The 5,604-nt window shown below is 38.8% G+C and overlaps 1 pseudogene; it reads right to left on the bottom strand.

The window, feature by feature from the left end:
• Positions 1-1,002: 1,002 nt before the first annotated feature.
• On the bottom strand, positions 1,003-3,092 carry LOC149166642 (UDP-glycosyltransferase 72B1 pseudogene; annotated as a pseudogene).
• Positions 3,093-5,604: the final 2,512 nt, after the last annotated feature.

Here is a 5,604-nt window from a genome sequence, read left to right as displayed (position 1 = left end):
CTCTCCTTTTCTCTCTCTTCCCTCGTCTCCTCTCTCTCGTATTCCATGTTCATCTCTCCCTTGCCACTCCCTTTCTCTCTCCACCTCTATCTCTCAATGTCTTTGTTCTTTCCTCCCTCTCTTATCCCCTCCAAATCCATCTCTCTCCCTCCCTCTCTCCTCTCTCTCTTCCTTCCTCTCTCTCCTTGCTCTCCCACCTCTCTCTCTCTCTCCCCCACTCTATTCCTCATCCATCTCACTCTCTCTCTTAAATATTAAGCCATTGTATTGTATTAAAGAAAGTATCTAAAAAAACAAAACAAAAACATAATTGGTTGTCAAAGAAAATACAATAATAAAAACTTAAAAGAATCATGCATTATCTTTTGTCTATCATTGTTAGTCACTTTGTTTTCTCTCTTCCCTTGGATACTTGGTTATGATGCATCTATCTTGGTTCATTATAATATTATTTATATTATATAAATTTCACATATGTATATATAAAAGTATTCTCACTTTTAATTTATTAAAACCTTGATTATGGAGAGTTATAAAATTAAATTAAAATAAAGTAACTGTAAAATATGTTGATTTTGAAATAAGTTATGGTTTTTTGGCATGTAGTATTAATAAGCCATGGTATTGGCCCATTGTATTGTAACAGAATAATTAAAAGCTTATAAAAATCAACACTGAAAAGAGCTAGATACTAATAGTCATCAAAACACTAAAATTATAATTAAACTAGGATATCTTTTCATATATTAATTCAATTTCTTTGTAAAATAAGTTAAAATAATATTAAAATTAGAATACTTAAATTAAATTAATTTTTTTAAGTGATATAATTTTTAAAAGTAATATTTATGAACCAAACTACATATTTGTAAATCACAATTATGGTGCCCACCGTTATATAATATTCTTATTACTAAAGGACGTTATATAATATTATTATTACTAAAGGAACGTACAGATCGAAATCTCTCTTTGAAATCATTTCATTTGAAACTATAGCACTGTCATGAAACCATACTTGGGATTAATACGGAATAATATATACATGTGTTCGAAAGGGAGCCCGGGAAATCGAACTCCAAACCTTTCTCCCATTACGGGCCAGAAACAGTAGAGGGTTTTTCCTTTTACAAATTTCGTTGCGCCGACCATGGTTTTTTCTTCCACAGATCCGCAACGGCCGCCAGAGCGCGGGTAGAGCTTCCACCATCTGCCAGAGCTGCTATGGCACTCTCCTTTATTTCTTTCGCTCTTGCCCTCTTTTTCCTTGCATTTTCTCCTTCCATCACTTCCCTCGCCGCTTTCACAACTTCCTCTTTCGTTGCAATCCCATCTGATCGCCGCTGAATTCCGACCGCCGTTTTAATATCGTTAACCAGAAAGGCGGCGTTGGCCTTTTGGTCCGCTCGAAGGGGCCAAGCAACCATGGGAACCCCATTCCGAATGCTCTCCAGCACTGAGTTCCAACCACAGTGACTCAGAAAAGCTCCGGTAGATGGGTGAGCCAGGATAGAAATTTGGGGAACCCAAAAAGTGATCACCAGGCCACGATCCTTGGTCCGGTGTTCGAAACCCGGGGGTAGCAGCGCAGATAGGTCTGGGTTAGAATCATGGGGAGGCATTCGGAGAACCCACAGGAAACGCTGTCTGCTGACTTCCAGCCCGAGAGCGAGTTCCCCAATCTGCTCGCGCGAGAGAAAACCGAAACTTCCGAACGAAATGAAGATAACTGAAGAGGCCGGCTGGTTATCCAGCCATTGCAGGCATGCGCTCTCGTCCCGATGATCAGAATCTGGAGAAGAAATGATCGGCCCGATAGGATATATCGAGGGCATTCCGATCCCATCGAGGCTCGGAAGAAGCTCGCCATTGACGAGACCTTCAATGCTTCTGCTCTCCAGTTCTTGAAATGTGTTTATCAGAATCCCATCTGCTTGGAACATGCGATATGAAATGCTGAGGTAAAGGGGATAAAGCGGGTGATTCTTGTCCTTCATCGAATCTGGGAAATCTGCAAAACGTATGGATGGGAAACCTGGTACCTTGACAGGGCCATCCAAATCTTTGATCTCCGGATCCATTGTTGGAAGGTGGAGCATGAGACAAAGAAATGAAGCAGATGAAGTGAAAAGAATATAACTGGGAATATTCAGGTTAGTGCTCACCTCCAGCATGTTACTGCAAAATATGTCTGTAATGAAAGCACTTACAGGGTTAGATGAATCACTCAACAGGGTCCTCAGAGCATGTCCCACTGCGCCTTTGGATTTGTTCATTAATTTGAATACCGAGGGTTTCCCATCATTTTCATCTTTCAAATCCATCTTGACATCCGGAAGCTCGATGAAGTGGATGCCCAATCCTAAAGACTTGAGAGATTCTGTGTAAGTAGTGTGAGAAGAAGAGAGTGTGATGAAAGTTATTGAGAAACCATGGCGGGAGGTCATGAGCTTGGCAAACTCACAGAAGGGAATGAGCTGCCCCATTCCCGCCGAGGGGAATACCGCTATGTGAACTTTCTTCTTTTTGCCATCCATTTTGGCACCTAGCTTTCACAAATCCACAGTTCTGAGAGTATTGTCTAACTTCGTAGACAATGTAAATGGATGCTCTACTATATACACATATACCACTACACTTCTTTTCCAATCCCCGCGTGCAGAGTTTTCGCCGACATACACGTGGCAGGCTGAAAATATAGGAAAAAGACAAAGCTGTACGGAAGAAAATATGGGCAAAAGCAAAAACTGTACCGAATTCCGTTCCACCTATTTTACAAGCAGAAGTGGGTTGGGAATGAGAAAGAAGACCTATTTTACACGCAGAAGTGGGTTGGGAATGAGCCAGAAGAAAGAAATTATTTTAACGTCTACGAAGCTAAAGATAGCTTATGGGACAGATTGCTTCTTCATATGCTTGATGTATTCGGCTTTTTTCTGTGAAGCTTCAAAATAAATGCTCTCAACGTCTGGACAAACCTCTCTCTAAATCGATTATTCCAAGAGCTAGCTGCTAGCATACATGCATAATTTTCTCTGTTGTTTTTGAAGGCCTCACATTCTAAAATGAAATGTTTTTCTGTTTCCACTTTTTCGGAAGAACAAGAAATGCATACTCTTTCCTCCCACACTTCCTTTGGCCTTTTCCAATGTCCTGTTTCACAACGGAGTTGATGAGAATTATTCCTTAACTCAGCAATAAGAATTTTGGCTTTCCAAGAGATATTGGCCTCTATGTATGCTTTTGGTTGATGACTATGAGTGGGATTAAACACTTCAATATAGTGCTTTTTCTTTCTTCCTTATGCCTTATCCCAAGTACGTTTGTGGAACTTTTCCATAACAAAAGCTTTTATCTCTTTGTTGTTTATGGGACACGTGTTCAAGCAAGTACCCCATTTACTAAACCCTTTTTTATTTTGCTGCATCCAAGTTTTTTTGCTCTTGTACAATCTAACATAAAAGACAACCTTAGGCCATCTACCCCCTTCCATTTGCTCATTTTTTTAAAAATACCTAATGACTCTCACCATAGCAATTGCTTCAACAGGAGCAGTCCCTGTGTCACTTAACAAGATAGCATAAGGAACAACACTTTTAATCTTAAATTTGTTTGTAATCAAACGCTTTTGAATTTTCTCAATTTGTCTCCACTGCATGTCGGATGTACTGCTGGCCCATAGTTCACAACCATAGAGAATCATCGGAATCATCAAAAGCCCAAAAAGAGATTGAGTGGTTTTCGAGTCCCATAACTCTGCCTCTCTACACCTATTTTGAAAAGCATAAAATGTTTTCCAACCCCCCAAAGTTATTTTCTTTCTACAACCATTCCAGCTTTGATTTTTGTTGAAGTCAATTCTGAGGTATTTGTAATCCACAACTTCTTCCAAAATGTTGCCTTCAAAGTAAAACTTACGCTGGTTATGTTTTCTTTTCTTAGAGAAAACCACTACTTTCGTTCTGCTGATATTGACTTGCATTCCCACACTTCTACAAAAATGCTCAAGAGATAGTAAGTGCTCTTGCAAACCAAGAGTCAATTTAGCAATCAAAATAAGGTCATCTGCATTCAAAAGAAGTCTTATAACAAACTTGCCCAAATAGATACCATTACCCCCTTGCGAATTTAACCTCTCCTCAAGCTTGTCGATATAGAAACCAAAAAGGGTAGCAGACAGTGGGCAACCTTGCTTGACCTCGATATCGCTTCTAAAACTTTCAGAAATGCCCGCTGAATTTCTAATTTTGACTTTCACCTTTTCATACAGCATATGCACAACTGCTCTCAAATGTTTAGGAACCCCAAGTTCCTCCATTTTGTGCCAAAGCTTATCCCTAGGAACCGAGTCAAACGCTTTTATGAAATCAACAAAGCAACAAAAGACTTCTTCCTTTTTCTCCCAAACTTTTTCAATGATGTGCCTTAAAGTTATACAATGATCAACTATGGAATGTTTAGGTCTAAACCCTGCTTTCCCTTTAGCACACTTATCTCTTTCTTTTTCCCTCTTGCTAATTTTGTTTTCTAGCATGCTTCCAAATAGCTTTGCAAACAAAGGGTTTATCATGATGGTCCTATAATTGGAGGGATTATTGACGTCACCGCTCTTGAAAAGAGGTATTGCCAGACTAGTCGTCCAATTTGTGGGGAGCCCTTATTGTATGACTTGTTGAAGATTTTTGTAATGTGAGGTGCAAGAATCTTTGAGCCACACTTTAGGTATTCTGCTTGGAGTTCAGCTAAGTCTTTTGTTTTCCCAACGCCCAACTTCTTGATACCCATCTCTACCTCTTGTACCGTGAAGAGTTTAGTGTAAATGTTGACCAAGGGGGGAGGGTCAACCTTGGAAACCTTCTCATAGAGTTGTCTTGCATAATCAAACCATTTAGAAGCTGTAATATTATTTCCAATTTGTATCTTTTTCGGTTGGAGCTCTTTCCAAAATAATTTGGGATTATTTTTCCCAAGGAAGATTAGCTCTTTCCCTCCTTGAAACCATGAAATCAACCTTTTTCTTGCTTAATAACTACTTGTAAGCTTTGAGCTTTATGTTATCTTTGTTTGGCTCTTTCCACATTCTCCTTGTCTTTTTGCAGTGCTCGTCAAACCAAGCATTAACCGGAAAGCAATTTGTTTCAGACTTCTTAATTTTTGCTCTTTTGCACTTTGCAAGTGAGCATTGAATTAAATGCGTTAATTCATCTACGGAAGCAGAGGAATTGACTGGATGGTCAAAAGTGGTCGACAAACAAATTAAAAATAATCTTGTAGAGGCAATGTTTGAATCATGTTTTTGATGGTTGAAATGGATTCAGCACCATCAAAAACTTTTAAGACATCTAAAATTACAAAGTTTCACAGTTTTTACTTAGATTTACAAAAATCCTTGCCAATTTTTTTCAAAATATGGCTAGAATTTCCATAACTTTTAGGGCAAAAAAGCAATCTCGTTAGACTACGACATTTCCTTCTGCCTAATCTCCGTCCTTGTCTACTTTATTATACCTATCTAATACTTGCCTATAGACACACTATATTGTAATTATTATGTCACTGCTAGTGATATTTAGTAACCATGTTTTAATTTCCTTCTGCATAATC

This window comes from Pinus tabuliformis, chromosome 5_1, assembly GCF_031772625.1.
Source record: "Pinus tabuliformis cultivar Carrire ecotype Pingquan chromosome 5_1, CPIR1, whole genome shotgun sequence".
NCBI lineage: Eukaryota > Viridiplantae > Streptophyta > Pinopsida > Pinales > Pinaceae > Pinus > Pinus tabuliformis.
This window is presented reverse-complemented; position numbering and strand designations above follow the sequence as displayed.